Source organism: Panthera onca, chromosome D1 (assembly GCF_046562875.1).
Source record: "Panthera onca isolate mPanOnc1 chromosome D1, mPanOnc1 haplotype 2, whole genome shotgun sequence".
Classification (NCBI taxonomy): domain Eukaryota; kingdom Metazoa; phylum Chordata; class Mammalia; order Carnivora; family Felidae; genus Panthera; species Panthera onca.
The window spans coordinates 101,339,853-101,357,493 of NC_138348.1; the positions used below are offsets into that span (position 1 = coordinate 101,339,853).

The following is a 17,641-nucleotide window of genomic DNA, read 5'->3' on the forward strand; positions in this document are numbered from 1 at the left end:
GAAGGAAAGAAGGAGGGGACAAGGGAGGGAGAGGAGGGTGGGAAAGAGGGAAGGGAGGAGGGAGGAAGGGGTAGAAGGAGGGGTGGAGGGAGGGAGGGGTAGAAGGAGGGGCGGAGGGAAAAAGGGGTAGAAGGAGGGGTGGAGGGAGGGAGGAGGGAGGGAGAAGGAAGAAATGAAACACGTTTCTCTATTAGATGTCTCAGTAATCCTCGCAATACTCTGTGAAATCAGTATTGTGACTCCCTCTCGAAAGATGAGGAAATGGGACACAAAGCGATCACACAGGGAGTAAGTCGGTGTCCAGGGAGATTGGGTGTTGTTGAGCACGTACTGGGCTCTCCAGATCCGGTGAGGAAAGTGAGCGACAGGCGCGCCCCCACTGCTGCTCACTGTTGTGAGTCCCGCGGCTCCATCCGTGCCTCCGGGTCCCTGCCTCTCGGGCTCTGTCTCTTTTCCCACAGATTACAAACCTTGTGATCAGAAGGAAGCTGAGTTCCTGAGGGTGATTGCCCCTCTGCTTCAGGGTACTGCCAGGTGGCAATGTGGCCGAGTGGAAAGAACATTGGGACTGAATTCAAGAGAGTGTGCTGGGGTCCCCACTGCCCCATTTCCTAACTGGGTGATGTCGAATGCCTCACCTCATCCTTGAGGACCCCAGCTTCATCATCAGTAAAATGGGGGTGCTAACAGTTCCCTCAGAAATCTGTGAAAATCATATATGGCATTACACGTACCCCAAAGCTCGTTCTTAAAAGGCAAGGTGCAGTCGTTTTTAGGAAGTATCATTTTAGTAAAAAAAGAATCGCAGAGGATTCTGAATGTTTTTCTCTACTTCTGAAATTACAAGATGGATGGATCGTTAAGGGTGTTATTTCCAGCATCATGGCACAGGGATCAGGGAGACTTACTGGGGACCGAGTTCCTTCCCCAGTATCTAAACCACATTGCCTGGTCCTACCCTCTTCTCCCTCCTCCAGAGCGTGAGATAGATTCTGAACATGGGCAGGGTAGGGGGCTGAGTTATGAATTAGGATGTCCCTTCAGGGAATCTCTTCCTTTAAGTGTAGACTTGATCATGTTCGGCTCTGTGTGTTTGTAAATGTACACGCGAACGTGCCCACGTTCATTTCCATCCATTTCTTGCTTTTATGTCTCAGTCAATAGTTTTTGGCAATGCCTTTGCAACACCATGAACTGTAGACAGGAAATAAGACCCATCCATTTGTGCTGGTACAAGCTAAAGATTTTCTATAAAGTGACCACATTTCCAGGCTGGGCGAATGGATTTCACTGCAGGAAAAAAAAATATTGTGAGGTGGGAGAAGTGCAGCAAAGGGAAATATTGGCCACTTTAATGATTTACAGAAGCATAAAAAACCTCCTTGCCTGCTGAGATTTCATATTTCCCCTCCTGCCGGTAAGGGGGCTGGGGTAGGGGGTCTGATTTGAGCTGTCGTGTGAGGAAGCCTGAAAATGCAAAGCCAAGGCTGGCCCCTTCCTGAATATTCTGTAGCCTCCAGTTGAGCCGTCTGACCCGAGGAGCCGGCGGTGGTTGGGGAAGGGATGGAAAAAAGGAATGAAGGTGGGCACACCTTTTAGGGGTGACTGTTGCACACGTAGAGCCTGGAATACTAGCCTGGGGAAGAGAGATGCTTAAGAAAGGCAGCTGCTTCATTTTACACCTGGGGAAACAGAGAGCCAGAGATATAAAGTGACTTTTCCAAGATCACAACTCTAGTTTATAGACAAACTGGAACTATACCCAGACCTTCTGGATGCCAGTCGTAAATTCTTTCAGCTATACCCACCATTAATACTATCATTATTGTTAGTATAATTCCCATCACAAAAAGACCACCAAGAGCTTCCTACCTGCCACAACTACACCACCAGTTTTCCTAACAACATCACGCTCAATTTTCATACCAACTCTAAAAACAATAGCTCAGATTGGCGTGCCTGGGTGGCTCAGTTGGTTGAGCATCCGACTTTGGCTTGGGTCATGATCCCATGATTCAAGGGTTTGAGCCCCGCATCAGGCTCTGTGCTGACGGCTCAGAGCCTGGAGCCTGTTTCAGTTTCTGGGTCTCTCTCTCTCTCTCTCTCTCTCTCTGCCCCTCTCCCCCCTCAAAATATGAATAAACATTAAAAAAATAAACAAATAAAAATGATGTGTTATGATTTCCACTTTAGATGAGGAAACCGGGACCCAGAAAGACTAAATAGCTTGCTGAGATCGCACAGCCAGTTAGTAACACAGCCAGGGTTTGAACCAACACCACCAGGATCTGTGCCCAGATCACTTCTGAAGAGCAGGAAATCCAGACACAGAGAGTAATAAACTACCCCTCAGACACGCTGCCTTAACTTCACCAATGAACACAGTCAAACATGTCTGGCTTGAACAATTCTGAGGAACAGTGGCTTTAAAGCAAAGCCCAAGATGGTTAAATTTAGATGGGAAACAAATGGGAAGCAGCCCGTTTCCTGTACGGTTGCCGTAATTTGAATGGCTTGCAGCAGTGAGTAGTGGGAATTGAGCTATTAATAAAGGAGCCGGCAGAATGATTTACAATCAGACATTAATATGGAGATTTTCATAAACACAATAATTCACACCCAAGCAGAGTCATAAATGTAAAGTTGCATTAACTATTCTAGCTGGCATGGAATGTCACACGCAGTGTGAAATTGAACATTCCATTGTACTGTAATAATGGACTAACGGAAAGTTTTTCTTGGGTGGGGGGTGGGGCAGTGGGAGACCAGATACTTCCTATTGCAAACTTACTTAGTCCTAGTAAGGACCTAGCTCTGCCCGTGCCTTACTCCTTCAAAAAACAAAGCATATTTATCAAAACTATGAAGGTAATGTTGGTACGATACTGTTAACTAACCTCCAGACTTTATTTAGATTTCAGTAATACCCTTTCTTTTTCTGTTCCAGAATCCCGTCCACGATCCACATAACGTTTGATCATCAAGTCTCCATAGCTGCTGGTCTGTGTCACTTTTTCAGTCTTTCCTTGTTGTTCATGGCCTAGACAGTTTTGAAGATACTGGTCAGGTATTTTGTAGAACGTCTCTCAATTTGAGTTTGTCTGATGTTTTCCTCAATTCTAGGCTGAGGTTATGGGTTTTGGGAAAGACCACCACAGAGCTGAATTGCCCTTCTCAACACATCACACAAGGGCGCATTATATCCATGTGACTTATCACTGATGTAGTTGACCTTGACCATTTGGGTAAGGTGGGAGGTATTCGCCAGGTTTCTCCACTCTAAAGTTACTATTTTTTCCCCTCTCTGCATCCTATTCTGTAGAAGCCAACTCACTAAGTCCAGCCCATACTGAGGGACAGGGAGGATTAAGCTCTACCTCCCAGAGGGAGATGTTTCTACATATATTATTTGCCTTACACTTTTTAAAAAATAATTTTAGATTGATTGAACTCTTTGCACTTTACTATAAATAATAAATTATAATAAATAAAAAATAAATAATAAAAAATAATAAATTCCCAGGCTTCTTAAGCACATTATTTTGAACATAATTTGACTTCTTCTTGATTGCTTCCTGTCCTAAGTATACTCTAATCTCCGTTAATTTTGTGGCCTTTTCTCAGTTCTTACCTCCCTTGTCCTCTGCAGATTTTGACATTGTTGGCCACTCTTCATCAAGGAAAAAAATTTCTCCCGATGACCCTGCCATTATTCTCTTCTGTCTCTTCTTCCTCCTTCTCAGCTCATCGCCACTGTGCACCTGCCTCCATTTCAGTTTCAGTCCCTGCTCCTCTTCCTTCCCTCCCACCTGAGCAAACAAGCTGTCCGGGTGCCCTGTGGTCCTCACCTCTCCTCTCTCTCCAGTGCTTCCCTGAGCAATCTCACTCACTACATGGCTTCAAGCATCATCATGACTCACATGACTCTTAAATCCCTGTCTACACCCTGGATCCATCTCTATACCTACTGTTCAGGCTTGACCTCTCCTGGCCACCTCTGCCTTCTACTATACACCAAACTCATTGTCTCTTTATTAGAGGACTGTTTAAGCTGTGTTTCCCTTTTATGTGAAAATCTGAGCTGGTAGAGGTCTGGGTAAGAGGCACAGCTCTGCTGGGGCCCCTTGTTGTTCTAATCCTAATGCTTTGGAGGTTGCCCTCGCCTGCATGGCTCACTACTCCATTCCTATATAGACCTTTAGGAAAGGGAAAGAAGAATGGAAAACAAGTGACTCTTTTTAAGGGAATGATCTGGAAGTGGCACATATCATTCTGCTTACATCCCATTGGTCAGAACCTAATCACATGGCAACACCTGTTGCAAGGGAGACTGGGAAATGAAGTCTTTAGCCGGGTAGCCATCTATATAGCATGGCGGAGAAGGAATATTGAGATCATTAGCAACCCCCAAAACTTTTCAGTTTTTCAAAAAGGCCACCATTTTGTCTATTTCCTGACTCTCACAACTCCTGTCCCAATATTTGTTGGTGCTCCTTCCAGTAACCTTGATTGGAAATTTGGGTATTTGATATTTCCTCTTAGTTTACCTCAACAAATTCCCCCATGTTTAATATCTCTTCCCCATTCTTATTGACACTACACAAATTCAGACCTTCATTACCTCTCATTTGAGCTCTTGTAATCATTTCATAAATGATTGTCATGTTTTCAATCCCTTCCTCCTCCAAACCATCTTTCGTATGGGTACTTATTAATCTCAGTCAACACAGCTCAACTCTTCAGCCCTATTTGTGAATCTTCAGTGGCTCCCAACCGCCAACCCAGTAAAGTCCAAATTCCTTAGTCTAGCACTCAAGGCCTTGCACAGTCTCTCCCAGGCTCTCTGACCCACTTTCCCTCTCCATTTTGTTCTGCACCATATGCATTCTGTAACACACCCTGCCTCAGCCCCCGCTCCCTGTTGCTCTGCCATGATAAGAGGATAGCAGTTAACTGTGCTGATGGCTTGCTTTGAGTCAAACACAGTTAAATACATTATTTCATTAAATAGAGGAACCATAAGATAAATGATAATTATAACTATTTTACAAATGAGGAACAGAGGCTCAGAGGAGCAAAGTAACTTACCCCTAACTCTCTGCCTAGAATATGACAGAGCTGTTTGAGCCCAGGCTTGTGTAACTCCAGAGCCTGTGGTATTGTCCCTAGACTACACCATTCCCTGTCCCAATGACTGCTCAGGATGCTTCCTCCACCAGAAATGCCCTCTCCTCTTATGAACTCATGGTGAAATCTTTTATATCTTTCAAAGCCCACTTTGAAGGCCACTTCTTCCATGAAGCCTTGTCTGGATAACTCAACTGGAATTTATGCCTCTTTCCTCTGACTCCCACAGCCAGGTGTCTACACCTCTGTTTCAACACTTAGCATCTTCAACCTTGTGTTACAAGTGCTTACAACAGACTTGTCTTAATTTTTCCACACTGGACCCCGAACTTGAGGATGACAATGTTGTTGGGCAGTATAGGTCAGTATTACTCATTTTTGGTCTCTGAAGTAGAGTGTCATATGATCTCAACCCCCCACATCTAATCTCAGCATCCAAAATATTTCTCAAATCTAACTCCTCTCTTCCTTCTCTATTACTGCTCCTCAGGCCCTCAACATGTCTCTCCTGGATCACTGCAATTATCGCCAAATATGTCCCTGACCTACTCTTAACTTCCTCTCCATAAGGCTTCCAGAGTGATTGGTCCCCATTAATGGCTTCCATGTCCAATGCAATGTACTCTAAGCACCTTAACTTGGTAGGGAAGTCTCTCCAAGATGGCGACCATACCTACCTCTGTTGTCTAGCTTGTTCTTGCCTTTTTATGCTTGAGAGATAGTGTATACACTATACAGGTTCTCATACTTTTGTGGCATTCTTAGACTATTCTGCCTTTCTGAAATGTCTTTCCCAGCTTCCTTTGTTAATGCTTACACCAAGACTTGTCTTGGGCAAGGTGACCTTCAGGAAGCATTCCCTGAACTCCAGATTGGGCTGGCTGCTCTTTTTTTCTCTCATGGTATGTTCATATGTTATTATACTCAAATGCATATCTCTTTTAGTTGTACCATTTAATTGGAATTATCCATTTATGTGTCTGCTCAGCCACCTGTTTGCACATTTTTAGAGGTTAGAAATGATGCCTTGGTCATCTTTGTCTTCCTTACACCTAAGTCAACGCATATGTTAGGTATTAAAATGTAGCAGTTTGTTGAGTGAATCATAAAAATCAATTACTGTATTATGCCTTAATACAGTGATACCAGCTGGTCTACTGGAATTCGTAAAGATTATTGTCTATATTAAAGGATCTCTCTTTTTTTTTTTTTTTTTTTTTTTGTAGTTTATTTTTTCATTTTGAGAGAGAGAGAAAGAGAGAGAGAGAGAGAGAATGTGTGCCAGGGTAGGGGCAGAGAGAGAATCCCAAGCAGGCTCTGCACTGCCAGCAAGGAGCCCAGTGCAGGGTGTGGTCCCATGAACTGTGAGATTATGACATGAGCCAAAACCAAGAGTTGGACGCTCAACCAACTGGGACCCAGGTGCCACTGGGATCCCATCTTTCTGTGTTTGCCTGCAGTATTTTCTGCTGTCATTTCACACAGTGGTGAGGAAACTTGCCTGTAGAGGCACCTGGGTGACTCAGTCAGTTAAGCATCTGACCACGGCTCAGGTCATGATCTCATGGTTCATGAGTCTGAGCACCGCATTGGGCTCTCTGCTGTCAGTGCAGAGCCTGCTTTGGATGGATTCTCTGTCTCCCTCTGTCTTTCTCTCTCTCTCTTTCAAAAATAAACATTAAAAAAAACTGCCTGTATTGGCTCTTCTTTTATTAAGGGAAGTCCTCTATTAGATTCTGGATATAAATCAGGAAACTAAGATGGCTACAATAGTATTAGAACAAGAGTATTTTATAAATGTAGCAACACCACCAATTTTGCCTGATTTTTTTTTTGTTCCATTCTGGTTCTTGGTGTGTTTTGCAGTGGTATGGCTCCAGGATTCAGGTTAGAGAGCTAGAACCAACTGGGACACATAAGACATTATTCTGCTCTTTCTTTGAATGTGACTAAAAAGTCGTAGTTTTTCCAAGACCATTCTAGACATACTCTCTTTGCATTCATATATTTTATCTTCTTTGATCCCCCAGAATATCCCTTTACAGCTAATGTATTATCTGAATTTTACAGATAATGAAAGAGACACATAGAGGTTAATGGGCACATCTAAGGTCACACAGGCAATAAGTAGCTGAGTCATGCCATGAATCAGGTATCTCCACTCAAAATCCAGTGTTCTTTCCTTTATCCTACATTTCTCTTCTTCTAGGAAAATTATATCTATCTAAACCGATGCTTTTTAAAACTGCAGCTTGCAGCCCACTATTTGGCCATAAAGCAAATTTAGTGCATACTAAGGAGCATCCATATGGGATGGGACAGGATGGAATGGAATGGAATGGAATAGAATAGAATAGAATAGAATAGAAAAGTCTGAAATATCAGAGAGCGAGTATTGGTCATGAAACTTTTGTCCCAGGTCATAATATAACACATTTTTCTTACTCTGGATCATAGTAACAACAGCAACAACCAAAGTGGAAAAGTTCTTCTCTTAACTACATCTTAAAATAAGTCGCCAAAGTGACCTTCTAATTTCCGAATGTGATAGGCATGTTTCAGTTTCCATCTTCTTTGACCCCGGGTAGATTTTGACACCTCCGTCTGCTTGCGCCATCACAAAATGTTTGTCTCCCTTGGAGTCTTAAGCCCCTCTTTCTCCTGGGACTTCCGCGTCTCTGACAGTCCTTATTCTAGCACCTGAATGTTGGTGCTCCCTAGAGCTCTCCATGACCCTCTTTTCTTCCTGCTCTGTGGTCTTAGCCTACGTCCAACTTCAACCACCATCTAAAAGCCAGGGACCCCCAGATCAGAGCACAGCACCCCCGTTCTCTCCCAAGGCCGACTCACAGCCCTCTCCTGCACACCTGCTTCTAGATGTCCCCAGGTCTCCCAGAACAAGCAAGTCCAAATGAACTCATTATTGACCCTTCAAGCCCACTCCCCGCTGTGTCGGGGCAGGGGGGACACCTATTCACCCGGCCATCCAAGCTAATAACCTGGGAGTTCTTCCTGACTCCTCTTTCTCTCATGCCTCGACATCAAATCAATGGCCTCTCCCTGTCAATTCTGACTCTGCTACACCTCTCAAAATTGTCTGCTCTGCCACTTTCTTAGTTCACAGCCTCATTATCTCTCATTGAACTACTGCTTCCATTATCTCCTTCCTGCAGTCGATCTTCCACATTGCTGCCCCGATCTCAAAAATGCAAATCTGACCACCTTGGGTCCTTATGTGAAGTCATCCCATGGGTTCGCTCCAGCGTGGACTGGATGAAGGGGATCACCTTGCAGCATCCCCTGTGAGCCCCTTTGACTCTGCCCACCCTTGCTTCCTCCTCTCTCCCTCTCACCTGTCCCTCGAATCCCTTCTTGGCTGCAGCGTCCGCCTGCGATGTATATTCCAGCTTGAACTCCGTGGCTGCTTCCTCTGAAGGGTCCTCTTCTTAAGACTCACTTCCTGTGTCGATACCTGGGCTCACCCCTGGCTTTAGGACATTCCCTAAATACGTCTTGCTTTTCACATCACACTAGACTGTAATTGATTATTTGCGTTTCAGGCTCTGGCACTCTACTGTGAACATTTCGAGAACTAGAATTAGGACTTATCCACTTTCCTATGCCTGAGGCACTGGCATATAGTAGGTGTTCAATAATGTTTGTAAAATAAATGAAGTCTCAGTTCTGCCGTTTACTAGCTGTTACTTTGAGCAATTCCCTTAACCTCTCCAGCTTCGTTTTCTTCTGTAAGTGGATAGAAAGTAACGATTATCCGGTGCTTCTATGCATCAGGACCTACACTGTGTTTTTATATAGGCTGTTAAATTCTTACCGCATACCTCATCTTACAGGTAGTAGAAATGATTCCCCATCTTACAGGTACAAAAAAAGGACACTGGAAGAATGGGAGCACATCGTCTGTGGTTGGACAGCTGGTGGGTGGTCATTGCCGGGATTTGAACTTACGTCTGCCTGGGTCCAGCACTCTTTCCACTACACCAAGCTGCCAATAGAAAAAAAGAAGAGAGTATCGACCTCACCGGGATTAAATGTGATAATGTAAGTGAAAGCACTTTGTAAACTGTTAAATGCCATGAAAATGTGAGATGATATTATTGTCATTAAGATCTGCCATGGTCTGCCTATCATGGTTAGAATTCTCAGAAACTGAATATTGGAAATCATTCCGTTAGAGCTGGCTGCAAAGGCCTATGGGAATCAGACACCACTCCCGGACTATTTCTGCAGGATACCTGCTCCCTGCTTGCGGATGCAAATAAGCAGCCGCAATGCAACAGGAGGCCCAGGGGAATGCAAGAATGCTGTGCCCAGGGGGAAACCAGGGCAGGTGTGCCTGTCAGTTACAGGTCGTGACACCCTCTGAATGCCCCAGTGACACAGTTGTGTTTTAGAATCTTTGCTGCTGCAACATCCCATTTAGAATCTTGGTGTCGTGCTTGGGGTCACGAACTGCGCTGCGTTTAGCTGCTGACGCCGGTGTGTGAATCGTTCTGTTGACAATCCTATGGTTGCTCTCTGGGTGGCGTGCCTGTAGGATGGCGGTGATCTACGACAGTGCCTTGCATCAGGGAGGCATCAGGGAACCACCACGAGACACAAGATTCTCAATCGAAATGTGTTGTGCTTAGCTGGCCATTTAGTCACCTGAAGCCGTCAGGAGGCTCTGGGAAGGACGGCTGCGTGAGGGTATATGGCAGCCAAGCCTTGTGGCCTATCAGAGTCACTTTCTCCCGTTGATGGCAGGACGGTGGGAAAGACAGTCTTGTGTTTTAATTGACTGGGTAAACTGCCTGGGCAGTGTAAGGTTAGCTCCTTAAATTCCCCTTTCATCGTTTGAACGCCACTTAATTCCATCTAACATCTTTGCTTGTTAATGGCTCTTGTTTTTTATTGCTGAAAAGAAACATGTTCTAACCAATCTGGACAAACCATGGGCATGTCTATAATTTAATGTCTGCTGACCCCGGTTTGTGGCATTTTTTCTTCAAGTGCATTTTCCCTGGGTCTGTAAACCCTCCCTTGTGTCCGCCTAACATCCTTCTCCAAACTCAGTTCATTTTCTTCTCAGGTTAATAAAAAAAAAATGGCAGGGGCTGGGGGGACTTTACAGTGATGCTCTGAAAAGGCTGTGGAGAGAGATTCTATTGGATATGGAATCAAATCTTAAAAACGTTTGCCTTATTTCTTAGGAACTATGAAATGTGATTTCCTGTAATGAATAACAACTAATTCAATCCAGAGCGCTAAAGCAAATGCCTCCCAATTTTGTCCCTTCAAAGACTGCTTCCTCTGAACACACTGTACTGCCTCACAACTGGGAGCCCGCGATCAGTTTTGAGGGGCAAGGACTAGGGCTGAACCTGATTGTTCTTGAATGTTGTCAGCTCTGGAAAATTCCTAATATACTCAGGAATGCTATGTTTACAATAGTCTGGCTTCTACACCACAAGTAGACATGAGTCATCCAGATTCATGAACAAAGTGCCTGGATATCAACGTGTCATAAATTTCCCTGGAGGAAGAGACATCATTAATCTCCTTTCCTTTCTTTCCCCAGGGGAAGGAGATAGTGGATTATGGACCCTCTCCAGGTGGTGGTCAGAGGATATCAGACCAGGTAATAGATACACTTAATTATTATTGCTTTCACCCTGAGATCTCAACAACTTGGCTTCCAGGACTGCGGTATTTACCATGGAGAGGCATGCCTACCGTGCCGCCATTTCCAAGATGGCAGCTGTGAGACCCGTCACACCCACGGATCTTCCTTAGGTTGAGAAGTTCATAAGAGTAACAATAGAACCCAAGACGCTGAATTCCCTGTTCCAGCACTCTCTGTTGCCCTGAGCTGTTTCCAAACGGGCTAGAGGAAGCAAACATTCAGCATTCTCTGGTTTTCTCGCCTCCGTCTTTTGTAGCCATTTCTGTTGTCTTTGGGAGCCAAGGGCATGCATGAGGAACCAAATCTTGTAAACGCAGTGCCTGAGTTTTGCCCCTGAGATGCTATAACTGCGCAGATAACAACATTGGACTGAAGCTAATAGCCCAGCATGGCTCACGGCAGTATTCTGAGCTTACCTACAGATTCACTGTGGTGTTACTTATGGAGATGACAGATTTACTGTAGCTCAACTTAATAAAATAACATTTATGGGAATATCTGCACAATTAGAGCACACTCCAGGTCATAAATATGCTCCAGCCAAAGCCACATCATACACATTCCCCAACTTTTGGACACCGCTGTTCTTTGGAGATTGATGAGAGTTCTTGCAGGTAACTAGCAGCTGGATACAGGAAAGGTGCCCAAAAAAGGACTCAGAGAAGCTCCCTAGTTCTTAAGAGAGAATTCTACTTCATAACCCATTCCTTTTCAACATGTCCATTACAGGTTGCTATGTTGTATCTGCGTCTCCTGGTTCATTAGCACCTTAACTGGAGACAACCAGGTGCAATTAAATTTAGCCAAGTGAACACTCACTTTTTACCTGTGTAGCCCTGTGTATGTCTCTCTATCTCCCTGGGCCTCCCTTTTCTCCCCTTTAAGATCTGGGAGTTGGGGGGCGCCCGGGTGGGTCAGTCAGTTAAGCGTCCGACTCGTGATTTCGGTTCAGGTCATGGTCTCGCGGTCGTGGGATCGAGCCCCGTGTCAGGCTATGCACTGAGCATGGAGCCTGCTTGGGATTCTGTCTCTCCCTCTCTCTCTCTCTGCCCTTCTCCCCCACTTGCATGCACCCTCTCTTTCTCAAAATAAAGAAATAAACATTAAAAAAAATAAAGCTTAAAAAAAATCCGGGAGTTGGGATAATGATCTCCAAGAGGCTGGAATTAGAAGTTTGTCTCTTCTGGGGTCACTCACCCAACAATCCTAAGCGAAAACAAAACAGGTGGTCAGCATGATTTGGGGGGATTATCTCTGGATTTCACAGTTTTGAACTTCATCTGACCCCTATCCCTGCCTCCCATACCAGTGGCCAGATATTATCTAGAGCTGCCTGAAGCTACTCAGTCCTCAGACATGGAACTCACCAGAAGTGGTGGAGCAGCCCCAAAGTCCTATCTTGCCCCAAAATGTCTGCCATCATTTCCAGTGGGATCCCCATAAAACCGTCCTGAGGACAGAATTACTAGTGAGGCAGATAGTTGATTCTTTGACTCTGGACAAGCTCGCTGGACGGTTTTAGAGCTGTGTAGACAGAGTCTGGGTCAAACTGTTAAAAGCACTTGTGTAGGCAAGCCCAGCATCAGCTAGTGTCACAATGACCAGCTGGAAAGGGACAAATGTGAACAAACAATGGGCTGCTTTCTTTCACCATGCCAAATAACCCGGCCTACCGATTTTCTTTTCCCACTGACTTAATTGTTTTCTCAATGGATCTGACTCACTTCACAGATTGTTTCCAACCATGTGGACACAGCCCAAGTTGCCAAGTGTGGTGGTTCCTGTTCCCTCCACTCCAGTGAGGTGGCTGTGGGGGAGCTCGTTGACTCACTGCCCGCGGCTAGCCACGTGACAGCGTTTCATCACACCCTCCTTCTGGGTGCAAGCACTTGCTTGCAGACATGCAAGTCACAGACGCTGGGAGAAAGAGACACATCACACACATGCCCATGCACACACGCACGCGTGCACACGCACACACATTCACCATAGCAAGGAAGTCTGGTCGGGACACAGGGAAGTTCAAAGGGCTGGGCATCTTGAAATTTTGTAAATAGCCACTAACCCAGGACAAATTGGGCCCATTAATAATGAAAAAAGCCGATTTCATTGATCTGCCTGTCTTACAGTTCACTTGCTTCTCTTCTTGGGATGGCAAAGCTCTACTTCCGATCTCTCTACCCACTCTTAACACACAGGCCAGGAGCTGGGGCTGGCCTGAATGAGCTCTGTGGAGGCCACACCAGAACTCTGTGATTGGGGATGGAGTGTAGTCAAGAGTTTAATTGGTCGGTGAGTCACAGAAGCAGATACAAAGGGGTCATTGAAGCAAGGAAGGCCTGAAATGGTCATAGGGAGCCAGAGTTCATAAGGGTCAGTACGCAAGAGTAGATGAATAGGGAGAGCCACATGTCAAAGTGGGTAAGAGGCTGAGTGGTCCAACAAGATGCCTGAGACAGGAGGCTGTGGGTGATGACTGGTTTGTGGTGAGTTCCTGGGCCCCTGTGGTGTGGAAGGGGGCTGGTGCCATAACATCAAGGCCAAGGCATGGTACATGGTTTTGCAAAATCCTTTCTACTAAACAGTGCTTACTACAGCTGAGCATACCCATACCCTATGATTCTAACAACTCCATTCCCAAATATAGAGAAATGGATGCATATATAGAACAAAATACCTGTTAAAATGATTAGGACATCATTATTCATCGTAAGCCAAATCCATAAATAATCCAAATGTTTCTTAATAGTGGAACAGATAATTGTGAATGACTCAGATGGTGGAATAGTATACAGCAATGAAAAAGAACAACCATTGCATACAAACATTGAGCAAAAAGAGCTGGCTAGACCATAATGCATTGTGTCTGGGTCCATTCATATAAAATTCCGAAACATGGGGCGCCTGGGTGGCTCAGTCAGTTGAGCGTCTGACTTCAGCTCAGGTCATGATGTCACGGTCCGTGAGTTCAAGTCCCGCGTCGAGCTCTGTGCTGACAGCTCAGGGCCCAGAGCCTGTTTCGGATTCTGTGTCTCCCTCTTTCTCTCTCCTCCCCTGCTCATGCTCTCTCTCTTATCAAAAATAAATAAATGTTTAAAAAAAAAAATTTTTAATTCCAAAACAGCCAAAACGAATCTGTGGTGATTGAAGGCAAGTGGCCACTTTTGGAGAAGAAGGCCGGAACAGAGTTAGTGTGACTGGAACAGACTAAGAAAAGCTTTTGGAGTGCTGTGAATTATCAGTTTCTTGATCCAGTGGGAGTGGTACTACTATGTTTACTTTTTGTGTATATTCTACTTCGATAAAAATCTTTTTATAAAAATCGTAGGCAGGTTTTCAAAAAGGAAGCAGGCAAAGAAGACCGTGGACTATGAACGTCCTCTGCCACCAGGTATGTTTCTCACGTGAACGCGCATGATCGTACTTGATTGTACTTGCTCGTACACGATCGAGGGCACTCGGTCCGTGTGATCATCTCCAAAATTGGGTGAAGGCTGAAGGCTGAAGGCGGGGGGAGAGTAATCTGCATATTCCTGCCCTTGGCCTAGAGACGAATGTAGGGAAGGGGGTAGTCGCCACGCGGAAGTAAAGACGAAGTTGAACGCGCATGCTCGGGAGAGTAGAACTCGTGTGAAGCAGTGTGGAAGCAGCGGGGGGGGGGGGGGCTCAGAACTCTCGCATCTGCATTCTGAAACCACCATCTGACGCCACGCCCCTCAGAAGCACCCACGTTAGTCACCACCAGCTGACACCCCCAGCCACATCTGGAACACCCCGGCTAATCACTGCCCACGACCGCCTACACCTGTCTTCCCCGCCCGCCAGCCCCTGCCACCTGCCTGCCTGCCACTTTGAGTCCTCACGCTAAATCAATAACAAAGACCTCCGAGGGCTGCCAGGCTTCTCCGCTGGTGCCCCCTCCCCTTAAGCCCACGTCCCCTCCTCCTTTCTCTCAGCCCGATCCATCTGCCCAAGCTCAGATCTGCTCTGGCAGGACTGGCAGGCCTGCTCTCTCCTTGCAGACAGCGTGGCTCAGCCTGGCGTTAGCAGCTGCCGACGCTGCAGTTTAAGAATCACCGTGTCTGGGGAAAGTCCATTAAAAGACAGTAACAATGTATATTGTGCTGTGACCCTGGGGGCACCCAATTCCACCTTGTTAATGATCTCTTTGAAATAGCCAAGGCTATGGAGAGAGACGTGGTTCAGAGGTCACCGGCGCCCTGTTGTTAGGACACGGCTATGTTTGGGCAACTTTCAGGAATCACTCTCATGCTAATGGGGGCAGGTCCTCAGAGACCCACTCAGACAATTAAAATGTTCTTCAGGAGTGTGCTAAACATCCAGTCCCCTGGGCGGATCTGTGCATATCCGGCCTGGCAAGGAGAAAGCTGAAGAGCTGGCCATCCACCCCACGTTGAGGAATGAATGTTTCAGCGGCAAGGCTCATGCTTGTTTCCACCCCCGCCCCCTGACTAAGTCAGGACACTTGGACAAAAGCTACATACCCCAGACAGCCCCCACTGCCTCTACAGAGGTCGTGCACCAGGCCCTGCAATCCTGCTGTGACTCTGCCCATCGCTTTCCCGCTAAAAGCAAACGGAAATGCCGGGTGCGGTGCAAGAGACATTATGATAAGCTAAGCTCTCTTTCAGATCTTCTTTCTCAAATAAAAGCTTCTCGGACTTGATGCCGTATGATTGGTAACAAAGTACTCGCAGTGCGCCTCACCCCAGACGAGGGCACAGAAACCAACAGCCAAGCACACTGTAAGGAACACACGTGTGGCAGGGCATGAGAGTATAAGAGCCTCTGGGTAGGACGATTTATGAGCACTCAGCAAACGCCTGAGTGCCTACTTGGTGCCGGGCTCTGTGCTAGGTGTGGGGCATGACTGCCTGTTGCAAGGGTAACTGGAATCTATGAATATCTTTAAGAATGGTTTAGAGAATCACCTGAGCAGGGACGCGTGGGTGGCTCAGTCGGTTAAGCACCCGACTTTGGCTCAGGTCATGATTCATGGTTTGTGAGTTTGAGCCCCACGTCAGGTTCTGCGCTGACAGCTCAGAGCCTGGAGCCTACTAGGATCCTGTGTCTCCCTCTCTCTCTGCCCTCCCCTGCTTGCACTCTGTCTCTGTCTCTCTCTCTCTCAAGAATAAATAAGCATTTAAAGAAAAAAGAAAGTAAATCACCCAAGCAGAGATCAGGCAGAAAATGGGCAAGGCCAGAGGCACGTGGGTGACTCTGTTGGTTAAGTGCCCAACTCTTGATTTCCGCTCAGGTCGTGATCTCATAGTTGGTGGGAAGGAGCCCTGCATGGTGCTCTGTGCTGACAGTGTGGATGGAGACTGCTTGGGATTCTCCCTCCCTCCCTCCCTCTCTCTCTCTCTCTCTCTGCCCCTCCCTCACCGGCTCGCTTGCTCTCTCTGTCTCAAAATAAGTAAATAAACTTTAAAAAAAAATTGGCAAGGCCAATGACATTCTGACATATGTCATTCCAGTTACTTCCCATTCTTCTCCAAGCACGTAGGGATGATTTGTGGCCTTAGTTCCAGGACCCTAGAATGGGAGAGTCTAAGAGGGAACCCTATCATGTGGCCTGTACCCTCAGCTGCCTCCTTCTGGTCACCGGGTCCTGCTAATCCACAGGCTGCAAGGCTACATCCTGGTGAGGTGTTGGGAAAATGACTCTTAACCCATGTCCTCTGTGGAAGGAGGACACCGGTGCCCTCACCACCACGCACTTGCTAACGTGAGCAGGTTGTGGAAAGCCCTGAATTGGGAATTAGGACACCCAGGTTCCAGCTCCACCAGAGCATAATCATTTTAGGGAAGGATGCAAGGCCTCATATATCCATCCTTATAAAGGGGATATGCCCCTCCATAGCAGACAAGAAGGGTCCGCAAGCCAGGACTTCCACTTTTCAGAACCTTGCTGTTGAAACATGGACCACTGGAAGCTGCAAAACATCCTTAACCTAACTCTCCATGTTGTATTTGACCACTGTTCAGTCCGACTCAGACCTCACATGATATGACAAAACTCTGTCCACTGTGTTTGAACCATGAGCAACCCCCCCAAGCTGACTGCCATTCTGCGAGCACAACTCTGCCCTCTTCTACCTCCCACTCCCTCCCCCGTAATTACCCAAGTCTTCTCCCATTCTAGAATCTTCCTTAACCTCTTAGTTTGTCTGTTCTCACCAGCCTCATGTGCCTACCTGGGCAGCCATTTCACCTGCTCACTGTCACTCCGGAAGTCCCCACTGTCCCGCCTCAGAGGTCTCTTGCTGCCAAGCCCAAACACAGCCCAGTTTTCTGTGCTGTCTTCCCAAATATTGCTGGAGGTAAAAAAAAAAAAAAAAAATCATGGATCCATCCCTAGTTAGATGGACCATATTCTCTTCAGGAGCCCATTTACTCAGATTTAATAGACTTTCCCATTATGGTTCTTCCAAAACATTTTCATTCTCTCCAATCCGTTGCTGTCCCCTTACCCCTAATGTGTAAATCTGTGAAAGCTGTTGTAACAGATTCCACAGGCGAGGTGGCTTCGACCACAGAAATGTATTATTCCTCCTCGTTCAGGAGACTAGAAGCCCAAGATCAAGGTGACAGCAGGGTTGGTTTCTTCAAAGACCACTTCCCTTGGCTTGGACACGGCCGTCTTATTCCAGGGTGTCTGTGATCTAACCTCTTCTCCTTACAGGGACATGGTCAGCTTAAGGTCCACTCGTATGATCTCGTTCTACCTTAGGTACCTCTTTCAAGGCCTTATCACCCAATAGTCACATTACAGAATACTGGGGTTAGGACGTCAACATATGAATGGGG

General features: G+C 46.2%; 2 long non-coding RNA genes across 3 annotated transcripts; one reads left to right on the top strand and one right to left on the bottom strand.

Moving 5' to 3' along the window:
* Positions 1–899: 899 nt before the first annotated feature.
* Positions 900–13,832, bottom strand: LOC132660896 (uncharacterized). Of its 2 annotated transcripts, XR_013550028.1 has the most exons (5): positions 12,178–13,830; positions 8,967–9,130; positions 8,481–8,871; positions 2,898–3,040; positions 900–1,682 (listed from the first exon to the last, which is right to left on the bottom strand). It is a non-coding gene; the product is annotated as an uncharacterized LOC132660896 (long non-coding RNA). The 2 variants fall into 2 exon arrangements; XR_014135322.1 differs by having other exon boundaries at positions 8,481–9,130; positions 12,178–13,832.
* On the top strand, positions 9,109–15,497 carry LOC132660897 (uncharacterized). Its single transcript, XR_009601952.2, has 3 exons — positions 9,109–9,186; positions 10,706–10,765; positions 13,935–15,497. It is a non-coding gene; the product is annotated as an uncharacterized LOC132660897 (long non-coding RNA).
* Positions 15,498–17,641: the final 2,144 nt, after the last annotated feature.